This window comes from Leptonychotes weddellii, chromosome 10 (assembly GCF_054177405.1).
Source record: "Leptonychotes weddellii isolate Sample4059 chromosome 10, ASM5417740v2, whole genome shotgun sequence".
Taxonomy (NCBI): domain Eukaryota; kingdom Metazoa; phylum Chordata; class Mammalia; order Carnivora; family Phocidae; genus Leptonychotes; species Leptonychotes weddellii.
Genome location: NC_138378.1, coordinates 107,406,291 through 107,421,601, shown reverse-complemented (window position 1 = coordinate 107,421,601; position 15,311 = coordinate 107,406,291). Strand labels below are relative to the sequence as shown.

Genomic DNA, 15,311 nt, shown 5'->3' with positions numbered 1-15,311 from the left:
ACACACACACACACACACACACACACACTGGAATATTATGCAGGCATCAAAAAAACCAAAATCTTGCCATTTGCAACGACATGGATGGAACTAGAGCGTATTATGCTAAGCAAAATAAGTCAATCAGAGAAAGACAAGTATCATATGATCTCACTGAGGAATTTGAGAAACAAGACAGAGGATCATAGGGGAAGGGAGGGAGAAATGAAACAAGATGAAACCAGAGAAGGAGACAAACCATAAGAGACTCTTAATCTCAGGAAACAAACTGACGGTTGCTGGAGTGGTGGGGGTTGGGAGGGATAGGGTGGCTGGGTGATGAACATTGGGGAGGGTATGTGCTATGGTGAGTGCTGTGAATTGCGTAAGACTGATGAGTCACAGACCTGTACCTCTGAAACAAATAATATATTGTATGTTAAAAAAAAAAAAAAAAGAAGATAGTAGGAAGGGAAAAATGAAGGGGGGGAAATCGGAGGGGGAGACGAACCATGAGAGACTATGGACTCTGAGAAACAAGCTGAGGGTTCTAGAGGGGCGGTGGGTGGGGGGATGGGTTAGCCTGGTGATGGGTATTAAAGAGGGCACATATTGAATGGAGCACTGGGTGTTATACGCAAACAATGACTCATGGAACACTACATCAAAAACTAATGATATAATGTATGGTGACTAGCATAACATAATAAAATAAAATTTTAAAAAATACGTATTTCCAAATCTCATGTCTCTTCTGAGTTTGAAAGTCTAAATTTCCAACTGCATGCTCATCTTGAATACCTTCACACACTTCGAATTAAACAGGATCCTTCATTATCAGCTCTTGCCATCATACACTCTGACTCACACAGAGACCGAGACATACACAGAGATAGCAATGCTGTGTATCAGAATACTGGGTGCCATATCTGGATTTAATTCCCTCTCCCTCACCCCCAAATCCAGTCATACATGATGTATCTCTTTAAATGTGTCTAAAATCCACTTCTCTTACTTGACCTAGACTCTGCTCAGTTCTTGCCATGATGATTTTCATAATCTTTTGAAGAATTCCATGTTTCTGGTATCTCATTTCTTTCATTCCAACTAGAATTATTGTTCTTGTCTCACATTCCACCTTAACAGTTGCATTGCCTTGATCCATCAGTCTCATTCAGGTGATCTGTGAAAATACACATTGCTGGGCCCATGCTGGGAGCATTTGATCCAGCAAGTCCATGGTAGGGCCTGGAAATTTGCATTTCTAACCAGTTGCCAGGTGAGGCTGATGCTGCTGGTCAGGAAACCCACATGAAAATTACTGCCCTAGGTCACTGGTCTTTAAGCCTATGCCTATTATTTATAAATTATATGCATGTTCTAAGGCGCTAACACTGTGGGTATATTAGGAAACACACTAGTTAAGCGTCTGCCTTCGGCTCAGGTCATGGTCCCAGGGTCCTGGGATTGAGCCCCGCATCGGGCTCCCTGCTCCGCGGGAAGCCTGCTTCTCCCTCTCCCGCTCCCCCTGCTTGTGTTCCCTCTCTCACTGTCTCTCTCTGTCAAAAAATAAAAAAATAAAATTAAAATAAAAAATAAAATTAAATAATCATAAAAAAGATGAGACAAAACAAATAGAAAATTCAATAATATTCTTCCTGCATCCAAATGAATCATACTGTATACCCTGTATCAGAGGATCCTGGGAGGGACAGAGATTAAGAATAAGCCTGTGGCTTGAGATGTAAAGTCCTATAATCTGTCTTTCTAGTCAATTAGAGCCTATTTGCTCTCTAATACTGGCTCCAGGCCCTAGGTTACAACCTTAGGAAACTTTTCTAACCTCTCTAGGCCTCTAAATCTTCCTGTATAAAATGGAGATAATATTAGTAACTGCTTCATGGGGTTGTTTTCAAGATGAAATAAACTCATATGCATAAAAAAGTCCCTAGCACATAATAAGTGCTTGATTAATCTTGACTATTATGATTGCTCCTGGTTAAACACTTTCTGTTATAACCATGCTGATCAGTTCCCTGTTTCCTGAATAAACATCTACAACTCAATGTCTTTGCTTGTGCTGTATCCTCTACCTGGAATATACTTCCTTCATCTCCATTCAGTAAAATCATTCTCATTTTTCACAGCCCCACTGAAAATGTTATGTCCCCTGTGACAACTTAGCCAAATCTCCTGGCATAATTAATTGCCTTCTCTTCTATGTTCCCAGAGCACTTTTGGAAGACCCTGAAAACGGCTTCCCACATGTATTATGTACAGTTGCTTGCGTGCCATCCCCTCCAATATTGTGAGATCCTTGGTGGATGAACAATGTCTAGCTGACATATGTATCCATCGCATTGCCCAAGAAAATTCTTGGCACACAGTAAATGCTGGACATGGATTGCAAAACAGGGCAGGGACACAAGGGTGACAACCCTACCCCAGTACCACAGCACAGCCTGCAACTTGTATTCAGCTACTGATGGTGTCTTCCCCAAGTGACTCCCTACTTCGGCCCCACTTTCTTTGGTCCATTGGCTAATGAGGTCTGTGACATAATAAAAAATAAATATTTGGTCTTTGTCCCAGGTTTCTGGTACACAACTCCTAGAACCCCTGGAATCTCCAGAGTGATAAGAGTGTCTTTTGCGTGCTAACGAGAGGACTGGTTCTGGGGCTCCTGGGTGGCTTCAGGACTGGGGTTGTTCACAAGAAAAACACAAACCTTAATCACAAACTTGGAACTTTCAGTCCCATCCCCTAGCTTCGGAGAGGGGAGAAGGCTAGAGGTTGAATTCAATCACCAATGGCCAATGATCTAACCAATCATGCCTATAAAGTGACCTCCATAAAAACCCCTGAACAACAGGGTGTAGAGAGCTTCCAGGATGGTAAATGCATGCATGTGCTGGGAAGGTGGTGTACCCCAACCGCACATGACAGGAGCTCCTGGACTCAGGACCCTTCTGGATCCCACCCTACGTCCCTCTTCACTTGGCTGTTCATTTGTATTCTTTATAATATCCTTGTAATAAACTAGTAAATATAAGTAAAGTGTTTCCCCGAGTTTTGTAAGCTGTTATGGCAAATTGTCACACCTGAAGAGGGAGTTATGGGAACACCAATTTAGAGCCAGGTGGTCAGAAGTGGCAATCTGAGACTTGACATGGGCGTGGAGGCAGTCTCACGGGACAGAGCCCCTAACCAGTGGGCTCTGTGCTGACTCTGGGTACTTAGTGCCAGATTAAACTGAATTGTCGTCTGCCCAGTTGATGTTGGAGAAGTGACCGGTGCGGGGGGAAGCCCCACCCACTTGGTGTTAGAGTGTGAATAGAATCAGTACAGAAAAGCCGGTTAGGTTCGTGTGGGAGTCTGCAGCCCTCTGAGAGAAACATGCTGGCTAAGCCCCAGAAGCAGCACGCTGTGAACCATGCCTCCATCAGCCCCACATCCTGTCCGTCGGAAGAGCATGTTCACAGAATGGGGACAGACAGAGCCTAGGAGATTTGATACCTCAATTCTTCTTCTCCCTGGTTCCCATAATTTCATGGCCTTAGGATAAAAAAAAAAAGTGCCTGTCCTCAGTATGAAAACTCTCCCCAACCCAGTCAATAAGATTGCCCAAGCTCCTAAGGCCCCAGAGGCTTCTAATCTTGTGTTTTCCGTGAGTGAGCACCCTCTGTACAGTATGTTCCAGAGCTCATCCACATCCACTTGAACCACAGGTAAAAGGTGTCTGTGTCTGTGCTCCCTGCTTACCAGCACTGTGGTGCTTGTCTCCACCTGCAGTTCCTTCAGCATCACCTAGTTCCCTGAATGGGTTTCCTGAGGGGGCTTGCTCTTTGTAAATCCTTGGTGCCCACTGCATGAAAGAAAAATTGAAAACAAATTACACGGACATTTTAATAAGCCAACCAAAGCCCTTCCACCACCTGCTAACAAGGTCAACATTGGCACTCTCCTCTGCCAGACTTGCTATTCAGGGGAGGTCTGTTTACATGGACTCATGATCACTGGACTATTTTGTTGTGAAAGAAAAGCTAGCTTCGTGTCACATAAAGTATATTCTTAAACCACAGAACACAGCATGAGGGAGCCAGATATGCCCCTGTCAACCCTAATGAAAGAAGAATATCAAACCCATTAAAAGGCTAAAGTCCAGTCACCCTTCAGTGATTTTTCTTTTCATCAGCAAAAACGTTCATTAATTCTAATATCTTTGCTTTTAGGCATGAGCTTCGAGATCTGAACAGAAATTTTATTTGTAATGAATACATTTTGACAGAAGTAGAATTATGATGATTCTACTGATAATAATAATAAACCATATGAAAGGAAACAATGGATTCTATTCTCTAAGCTGGCAGGGGATCTGTGAGACCCTCTGTCTGTGACATGGTCTCGTGATGCTCCAGAAGCATCTGTATAAATAGTGTGACCATAAAATAATAGGCTGATTCTTCTAACCGACATACCAGAATACATAGATCCAGAAAGCAAACATCCATTATTGACTTGATCTGGTGATAAGGATATGGATTCTTCTTTTGAATAATCCTGAAAGCCTATTTATGAGCCTGTATTTGGTTAGTTTATAGGGATGCCTTCTATGGGATGGGAGGTTATTGTAAGGATACTTGGGGCAAGTAGGTAGAAGGCCACAGAGTTATCTTGGAACCCAGAGATTCCAAGTGTGGGTCTACCTAAAGAAGGAGATAATCAATCTCCATGATTTAGACATCAATGTAATAACCAAGATTGCCTTATTTGACTTAGCATGTATATTTCCCATTAGGGAAAATTTTAGATCTCTGCATACTATAGGTATTTAAGAAATATTTGTTCAATGAGTAAGTGAATAGGTTCAGCTTTGCCACTATCCAACCCTATCCACCAAATGCTCTCCTGATCTTTTAAGAAAGAAGGCTACCCAATCCCACAAGCTAATTCTACAGTCTAACCCCGCAACTACACTATAGGCAGAAGAAGGGCTCATGGAAGTACCATTCCAGCACCGGGCTCCTCACCTTCAAAATTATTTAACACGAAGGAATAGATTACCACTTATTTCAAATTTAAGCCACTATACTTGGGTGCTACCAGTGACCAAATACAGTTTCAAACTGACCCTAACATATACTACTGCTCCCATTTCCCAGATAAACAAACCAGTTCAGAGAGACTAAGACGCTTGCACCAAGCCACACAGCTAGAAAGCACAAAGCCAGGCTCTCAAACCCTGGTCTCTGATAGTGAAGCCTTGTTCTTCCTAATGTGCCCATGACTGCAGTGGCCATGAATCAATAGAGCAATTAGAATTGTTATGTCTATTGTAATATTGAGTTAGAAAAAGGATTTGGTTTCAATAGATCAAAGAGAAAAGAAATTAGAAAGAGAGCCTGTGGGGAAATGTGTATGTGGAGAGTTGCCAGGAGAGAGGCCAGCCAAAAAAGGATTTAACACAATTGCTTATCAAATGGGCAAAGGACAGGACACACAATTCACAAGTGAGGACACGTAATTAGAAGACAAATGGGGAAAACATTTTATTTCTGTAGATATCAAGGAAAGGCAAATTAAAACAACAGTTTTATGCCTTCTCAAACAACAAAGAAAGGAATGGCAGCAGCAAACATTGCCAATGGTGTGAAACTCCTATACAGACGTACCTGGTTGAAAATATAATTTCGGAAAACCCATTTGAAATAAATTCATCTATCACTGTCAAGAGTCATACAGATGTTTACGTCCTTTATCTTAAGGAAAATATCTGAAAGAAGTATCTTTACAGAGATGCCAACCATGGCAATATTGAGAACAGCAAAAGTTCAAAATTGATTTGTGTCCATGAGCAAGAGGATGCTTATCTTATACAGAACATTAATATGGTAGACTATTATACAGAGTTGGCTCAGGCCCCATCCCCTCCTGTCTGGACCACTGCAGTAAGTTTGTGCTTATCTCCGGTTTTGTCCTCTCCAATCCAGGCTCCACCGTGCCACCAGAGGGGTCTTAGGAATATGGCCCTCCCACTACAGCCCTGCCTGGTGGAATTCCAAATTCTTAGAGAAGCCCCTAGGGCCTCTGCAAACTCTGTACCACCTGCTTCTCTGGCCTCCTTTCCTGCCCTGGCCCCATCTAGAGGCCTCTGTTCCTACTGCACTGAACCCCACATAAACACATTCATTTCCTAAATAAACATCCATAACGCGATGTCTGCTTATCAGTTGTACTCTTTACCTGGAATATCCTTCCTTCATCTCAACTGGCAAAATCCTTCTCAGCCTTCACAAGCCAACTGACAATGTTAGCTGGGCTTTGCTCATGCATCCTTAGAATTAGTGAGGCCTTTACCTGTGCAACACCTGACAGTTTGCCTTCAAGACTGAGTTTACTTGCTGCCTCTGTGTCGAGATTTTTTCTTGATTTTTTCCACCTCCACTGTCAGGTGAAATCAGCCATGCTTGTCTTGGGGCCTCTAATAAACCCATGATAGAAGTTCATCATAGCTCCCGTCAGCACTTACTGCAGGTGTTTTTACATAGGTCTCCCTCATCCAAACTCCTTGAGGTCATGGCATATCACCCTAGTCAATCATATCAGCATTTCATTCACCACATTTACTTAGTGCTTATGATATGCCAAACATTTGGGCTATGCTTTTTGCATTTTAGCTCTATATCTCATTAAAATCTCACAACTCTAATAAAGTATGTTGTTAATTATTCTCAATTCAAAGATGAGGAACCGAGGTTCAAAACAGTTAAGTCTGTGCCAAAGGCACCAAGTGAGCAAATGGTTTCGCCAAAAGCTGAACGCTGATCCACTTGATTCCAGCTGTCTAGCCATCATACCGTCTCATTCTCTTTTCTAACATAGAGCTGACAAACGACAGGTGCTCAGTAATGGTTAAAAAAATAAAATTATGTGGCAATATTGGTAAGTGCTTAAAACAGAATAAAAGCAGAATGTAAAAATGTATCTATACCTTGACTACAACCCAATTAAAACCAAATGTGCACGTTGGACCAAGACTGCACATGAACCTAGCAACAGCAAAGGTCAATTTATTAGAGAAACAAAATCATGACAATTTTTAAATTGATTTTCCCTTTGCATAGTACCCTTAAAGTGCATACAGCGGCTAGCTGTTCCATCATCAGAGCTCCTAAGACCATCAAAATATCAACTGACTAGAGGAATCCAGAAGCCAGATGTCCTAAGTGGTTAGCCACTGATTATTCCTGATGGGATCTGTATGCACATCAGTAGATCATAAAAATGGATAAGTAAAAAGGAGAAGAAATGCCAGTTACCTTTTGTCCTGAGTTGCCATACATAAAGAGGACTTGCACAAAACCTTAACTGTGTGAAAAATAAATAAAAGCAGAACTTCTCAGGACCGGGGCACCTGGGTAGCTCAGTTGGTTAAGTGTCCTACTCTTGATTTCAGCTCAGGTCATGATCTCAGGGTCCTGAGATTGAGCCCTGTGTCTGGGCTCCGTGCTCAGCGCAGAGTCTGCTTGGGACTCTCTTTTCCTCTCCCTCTGCCCTTCCCCCCTCTCAAATAATTTTTTAAAAATAAAATCAATTAATTAATTAATTAAGAACTTCTCAGGACCATTTCATAAAAATTAATCCTGGTGCTGTTTTTCTAAGTAAGCTCTCCACCCTGTTCAAAGAATGTTCTGGAAGAAGAGGAAAGATAAGCAAGAGAAGGAAGAAAAGGGATATGAAAAAAAAAAGAAAAGAAAGGGGGGAAATAATTTCTGATTTGACAAAGGGAAAACAAGAAGAGGCCAGTTAAAATTCAAATAAAATTCTACCCACTGATTTTCTTAAGAACCCTTCCCCAAAACTCTGCATTTCAGAAGGTGCTGTTACTTAACTTCACCCAAGGATCGGGAAAAACGGTAGCGCCATTAACAGAAATGGGAAATCAAGAAGAGGAGGTTCTTCAGGAAGGAACAGAAGCCTATAAAGAGGACTCCATAAATGTTTGTGAATAGACCATTAAATGAAAGTGTCTTCTTCATTCTGTTTCAGTTTCCAATAGGACATTTTTCATGGCCTGCCAAAATTAGGAATACCTCCTCTCAAGGGGGGGCAAGATTACATTTCAGTTAATTTCCTATTTCAATAAGATAGAAACTGCACATCAGCAAGAAACAGAGGCAGGCTACACAGTTCCCTTAGTCTTGTACTCTCAGTCAAATGCAGGGCCCAGAAATAAGCCAGACCTTGTCTGTACAGCTCTTGCCCTCTGCCTAAGGATGACTGACGATAAGTGGATTCCTCAGCTGTCCAAGCAATCTGAGCCTCTCTAGTTCAAAATAGGTTGGGTGCAGATCAGAAGGAGCTGGTTTGCAATGGAGCGGAGCCAGTCTGAACATCTTCTATGAAGCATCTCACCCTCTGTATTGTTTCCCTGAGGGCAGAAAGGATAGGTGCATTGTGGGACCCCAAGGGTCAAATTATTCATATGTCTAAGTGAAAATACAAAAAACGAGAGAGCATAATTTCCAAACAAAGAATAATTTTAAGCAGGGAATTTCGAATCATTTCATAATCTTGCTTGTGGCAGAAGTTCACTTTTGTGGAAGGTATCTTGTCAGTCTCTGGGGAGAGACACACAGATCACTGCATTATTGTTTAGAAACAAGAGATCGTATTTATATACTTTAATCTCATTTGCTTCCACGAGCATGAAAAACTCATCCCATGGAGGTGTCCAGGGTCTCAGTCCATGAGCAGAGTTTGCTAAGATGCAGGAAAAGGCTGGAGCTTGGCAGGGTGGGTTGGGTGGGGATAGACTGAGAGGGGGCGGGGTAGACTGAGGGTAGGTGGGGGCTACCTTGGCATTGAGGCCCAGTGGAGGGCTGGCAATATGGGGCCCTTTGCAAGTGTCAGGGAACAGCACAGACTTCTCTTATCATCAGAAACTGACGCCTCCCCACATCCCTCAACAACCACCACCTCCTCTTTTCTCTATCTCTGTAAGTCAACAGGAAAAATAACACTCCTGAAATAAGAGATTCATTTCTCACCAAAATAGAACCTTCTTTTATGTAGCTACACATAAGCTTCCTCACTGAAGCACCAAATTCAAAAGCAGCTATAAGTAAAAAGAATTTGCTCTTATCATAAATAAACGATTGTATATGAGAACTTATTTGCAGTAAAATCTTATGATAAAAATATAATTTATATCCTAGTTTCTCCTGTGTATTTTATGTAATATCCCAGTAAAACAGTTCCATTTTACAACATGTACCTATTAAAATCATTCCTTATAAAACTGTCGGCAAAAAATAAAATACAAAAATGAAAGGAAAAAGCAGAGAAAAAGAAAATATATCAAAAAGAGGTGGATGAAGGCAACAGAAAGATGCTGGTGGCAATCCTCCCAGCGGGATATAAATAACAGGGAATCCGAGGCAGGGGAAGGTGCCGATAATTAACTAGGATATTTTAAGGTGAGAAATACTTAAAAACTTCTTAGAGTGTCAGTCTTTTCTCTCTGCTAACAAGGAATTCTATCACAATAAGATTTGAAGACAGGACCTTACCAGGGAGATCAGATGAGTCTACAAAACAAGTCAATTAAAAACAAAGTTTCCTTGAAATGGCAACACAGTCTGCCAAAACGCTGCCTGACATCTGATTGAAATTTACTCTCAGGTAAACAGGTGCTCCTCCCATTTAAAGGTGGAGCTGCAGCCTGCTAGCCAAGGACCCCTTAAAACCAGCTCATTAGATCTGTCATTCTGTTAGGTTGTATTTGGTTTCAAATTTACAGAAAACTTGCAAGACTAATTAAAAGAATTCTAGATACCCATCCTCCAGATTCTACAACTGTTAACATTCTACCACATTCTGTGTGTGTGTGTGTGTGTGTGTGTGTGTGTCTGATCACTGGAGAGTAAGTTGTAGATTTATGATACCCATTTACCCCTAAAACTTCAGTGTGTATTATTTTGGAGCACTCTCTTACATAACTAAGATAAAAATGATCAAAATCAGGAAAATCATATTTCATATTATCTAATCTATAGATCTTATTCAAATTTGTCAATTGCCCTGACAACAGCCCCTATGTTTTTTTAAAAAATGCGGTAACTAAAGAAGGGAGGAAAATCAAAAGAAAATTCTGGTCCAGGATCCAATACAGGATTACACACTGCATCCAACTATCATATCTCTTTTTTCTCCCTTAATCTGGAACAGTCCCTCACTCTCTTTGTTTTCCTGACCTTCACTTTTTGAAGAGTACCAGCCAGTTATTCTGTAGAATAACTTGCTTTTGTCTGCCACTTCCTTATGATTATATTTGGATCATACATTTTTGGCAGGAATGCCACAGAGGTGATTTTACTTTCTCAGCATATTGTATCAGGAGGCATATGTTGATGTGTCCCATAAATGGGGCTAACCTTGATCATTTTGTGAAACCAGGGCCCATTGTAAAATTAGTGCTTTTTATTTTGTAATTAAGAGGTGGAGATACTTTAAAAAAATTTTTTTTAAATAAAAAAAATAAGTGGAGATACTTTGAGATTAAGCAAATATCCTGTCCTCATCAAATTTTCACCCACTGATTTCAGCATTTATTGTTGACCCTTGCCTAAGCCAATGATGGGGCCAAATGGGAAGGGACACCATGCCCCATGGAAGGGGTATATCATTACCTCTGAGGGATCCGATGGGTTAATTTTTGACTTGGAAAATAAAGCAGTACCTATTTTTACTACAATCTATTGAAGAACGAAAAGATCCACAAAATTGTTTTAGTTAATGGGACTCTATAGAACATAGAATCCATTTTCTGTTCATCAATAATTCTCAATGGAAGGGTAGAGTTTTTATTGCTATCAGAAAGGTCATAGGCTTAGAAAAATGGAGAAACACTGTACTAGATGCTTTCAAGAGAAATTAACCTCCAGTTTAAAAAACGAAATAGCTATTTTCTCCTGAGTAGCTGTTCAGTTTTCATGGAAAGACACTTGGAATTATGTAACCAACCACGTTTTTTTTCTTTTGACAACATCTGCTAGAAACTGTAGAGCCTAAAGTATGTCCAATTCAGAGTGATGGGTCTTTTAAGCTTGCATTTGGGGATTCATTTCTGGACCCTTTATGTTTCCAGCTAGTTTTTCTTTCTTCTTTTGCTCTAATTTCTTATTTATGCATCTTGTTTTATTACAGATTTTTGTAGCCAAATTGAAACTTTGAGGACTAACATAGGCATACAAACTAATAAAATAGCCTATGCTTTGTTTCACTAGTTGATCTGTCTCAAATGCCCAGAAATCAAATTTCTTATCACCTAGGGCTATCTTATTTTGTTCCACTTGACATGACATGTTGAAGGAGGGGCTTGTGAAAGAACTCGTGAGAAACTTTAAGTCAATGTCATTGGCTAATTCAGTGGCTTACGCTTTCCAGGACCCCAAGTAATGAAATTCGTTACTGCTGGTCACATGGAATGGGTCTTTCTTGGTGCAGGTTCAAGAGCACCCAATCAGGCATCAGAAGGCCCATGGATGGTGCAATTCCAGCTCTGCTATACACTAGGTATGTGACCTTGAAGAAATCAATTCTGCTCTCTGACCTTTGGCATTCTTGTCAAAAACCAGGAATAAGAACACCTCACCTGCCTATCCCACCAAACTGTCAGAAAACCCAACAGGAAAGTGCTTCAAGAACTGCAGGATCCAAGAGTTCCTTATCACCTTCCCATTTGGGAAGATAATCAAACAAGAAACAAGTGAAGAAATACCCAAATAATTTAATTTCAGATAATAGTTAAGTGCTACAAAAACAGAATAAGACAGTCAAGAATGAAAGCAGAGATGATGATTTTAGATAGGATGGCCAAAAGAGAGGATATTTAACGGGAGACCGGATAATGAGGAACAGAAAGTACGTGGAGATGACAAGAGCACTGGAAGCAGGGATAAGAACTCGAACGCAGGAAGCAACCAGGTGTGCTCACGGGATTGCAAGAGGCCAGTGTGGCTAACGGATGCCTGTGCAGGTGGGAGAGGTGGAGGGACAGGGAGGTGCAGCCTTCAGAAGCCAATTTCTCCGCAGCCTTTGCGCCAGGAACACCGGGCTCCTCAAGTCCACAAACCTGGAGGCACCTCCTGGACCTGCTTCTCGCCCATCATGGTGAAGGCACTTAACCACTCACTGCTGCAGCTTTCTCATATACAAAACAGGACTAATATTTTTTTTTTTTAAAGATTTTATTTATTTATTTTTTTAACAGAGAGAGAGAGAGAGAGACAGCGAGAGCAGGAACACAAGCAAGGGGAGTGGGAGAGGGAGAAGCAGGCTTCCCACCGAGCAGGGAGCCCGATGCGGGGCTCGATCCCAGGACCCTGGGATCATGACCTGAGCCGAAGGCAGATGCTCAATGACTGAGCCACCCAGGCGCCCCCCAAAACAGGACTAATATTAGCAGCTACTTCATAAAACTGTGTGAGAAGTGAGTGCGATCCTGCTTCAGCCCTGTGCTGGGACAGGTGAGCTCTCCAGAAGGATTAGCTATTATTTTCTGGTCCACTCCGACTCCTCCATTGACTGAACATCCACGGCCCTCACCAAATAAGCTGCACAACTCAGGATGCAAGGATATTTTATAAAACTCTTCCATTAAGATAAGCAGTGAACTCCTCAAGGATAGAGAATCTACCACAGCGCCTAGCACAGAGATGCACACAGCAGGTGCTCAGCAGATATCTAACCAGAGTAAGTATGTGTGCAGGGTGGTTCCTGACTGCAGTAAAAGGCAGCCATGAAAGGCAGGCAGTAAATCACGCTCCCTACGCCCAGCTCTCTACACAATTCACAACGGGCACAACTTGTTTTTAAACCCAAGCTCTGTGAGATGTTTTTAGATCATCCTAACATATTCGGATGCATGCTCGCCTTAAGTAATGTGTTGTCTCAGGAGTGAGTCCCTGGCTCTGCCATAATAGCTGATTTTTATCAACAATTAGGAAAAGAGGCATTTGTCTGATTACTTGCCCAATTTCTGAACAAACGGCCCCTCAGCCAACCATTGCAAATATCTCCCCCCCACCACCAGCGTTTCCAAGTTCAGACTTCACATTCTGCTCATGCTAGGAATGTAATCAAGTCCCTCCATGGAGATAAGTTAATTATCTCCTCGGGCTATGAACAAACACACGAGTGTGGTTTCTGACCATGTTGCCTAATGAGAGGACACCCCAGAGGAGCTGGAGGGCTTGTCAGCTTCCACCCCAGGGCCATATGTGGCATCTGGGAGCCATGGTCCAAACCGAGCTGGCCTTTAGTCCCCAGGTTCCTCCTCATACCTGCTTTTGGCAATGCAGCGCTGGACACAGAACTTGGCTCCCTCCATTTTTCTGCAGCCAGCCTCGTCGTGCCCCAGATGGCCAGGGCTGGGCCCCTGGAGCCCACCCCACACCCTCTGCAGCCCAGCACATCTCTCAGCCCCGGATGTCCCTCCGGAAAGCTGATCCAGCTCTGCTGAGCCTCCCGAGATAGATAAGGGAGGAAATCAGCTTTTCTGTCGTCCATCACCAGGCTGCCAGGGACAGCAGGACCCAAAGACTCACATAAATCACCCGCCTATCTCCATGTTTTAAACTTCAGCTTTAATCCAGCTCAGAGTGGGATTAGCTGCCTCAGAGACTGCTAATTGCCAGATGGCTGTTGAGAGCCGCCCGCGGAAACATGTGTGTCAGAGCTTGCCATGGGACCTCAGAAAGTCAGAACTGGAGGGGACCTCAGCAAGGCAGACCAACCCTTCATTTCTCCATCCTCACAGTGGGGACATGGTCCAGGTGCTAGTCCTGGGACCCACAGTGAGTTAACAGCACATGCGTGGGACCTTCCCGAGGGTCTCAGTGAATTGAAAGGAGAGAAAAGCATTGAGGGACAGCAGTGGGTTTCCAGGTGATGATGCCCCACTGCCCCCAGAGAGGGGCAGAAGCAAAGAGGCAAAATTAATTTCTTGAATACCTCCTATATTCCAGACATGATGTCAGCTGTTTTCGTGTGTAAGGCCTGGGTTCTAATCCCCGATCTGCCACTGACCATCCATGTGACTCTGGGCAAGTCACTTCTGCTCTAGGGAAGTCTTAATCCCTCCTGTGCAGATTGAGGAGGGAAGACTGGATGATCGCTAAAACCGTGGTTCTCACTCCTAATGTGCACCGGAGTCCCCTGCTGGACTTGTTAGAATACACATTGCTGGGTCCCATGCTCAGTTTCTGATTCAGGGTGTACAGAATGGGCCTCAGAATATTCATGGCAAGCAAGCTCCCAAGTGATGCTGCTCAGCTCAGACCACACCTAGAGGTGCACCGTAAGATACAGCCACAAACATTAGACAGCGTGAGTGAACCCATGAACAGGAAACACACACATACACATATACCCACTTTGAAAAAAAAGGGTAAAATAAAAGAGCCCCAAACTAGGAAATCAATGCCAATGGATCCAAGCCTATAGGTTTTCTTCAACTCTTAAAAACAACTTGAACCCTCACGTGTTGCAAGCCAAATCTGAACTCAAGTGTTATGTCCGATGGCCCAAGTCCTTTCCTTGGAGAAGAATCAAGCGCTGTCTTACACCCAGGGAGCCTACAAGCCTGAACGACAGGAGTTCATTAATACAGTCACACTCAGATGGAGACCCGGATGGTGTCCCAGGGAAGCATGTGAAGTATCTTTGGCATCTGGTACATCCAGACATTTGCTCTATCTTGTACGAGGACTGTAACCAGTGAGGGTACCACTGGGATGGAGACAATGCAGGAGTGTTTACCATCTCTTCTCTGGTATGTCCAGAGGTCCACCTCCCCTAAGTCCCCACTCAGAGCATTGCCAACCTCCCAGGACATCTGCAGATAGTTTCCAGGAAATTTCTCAAACGTTTATCAACCCAAAGAAAATATGCATATATTGAAAAGCTCAGAAAAATACTTGGAGTGCTCCTAGGGGAAATGTTTGATTCTTGACAAACTCATGAGCCAAATATCCAAGATCAAAGCTACTTAGGAACAGTCTTCTGGATCTTATAGAACAACAAAAATTTGCCCAGGAAAAGGAAATCAGTGAACTTTCACAGGGCTCTGCTTCTCAGGCAAGGTGTGGCGTGGCTAAAATCCAAGTAAGTGTGACATTAATGTTTCTGGCCTCTGGTCCTATAGGCACGTCCACTGTCATTGTAGACAGGGTAAGTGATGTAGCCGAGGATGGGAGTCAACGTGAAAGAAAATCCCTCCTTCCCCAAGTCCCCATCATGAGGCACCCAACAGGCTTAACCTAGGGCTG

At 42.8% G+C, this 15,311-nt stretch overlaps 1 long non-coding RNA gene across 1 annotated transcript in view; it reads right to left on the bottom strand.

Annotated features, from left to right (window-relative positions):
• LOC145715976 (uncharacterized) overlaps positions 1-15,311 on the bottom strand; it is a 200,326-nt gene that overhangs the window by 85,202 nt on the left and 99,813 nt on the right. The window contains exon 2 of the long non-coding RNA XR_014138301.1: positions 3,742-3,844. This is a non-coding gene — a long non-coding RNA (uncharacterized LOC145715976). The remainder of the gene's footprint in view (positions 1-3,741; positions 3,845-15,311) is intronic.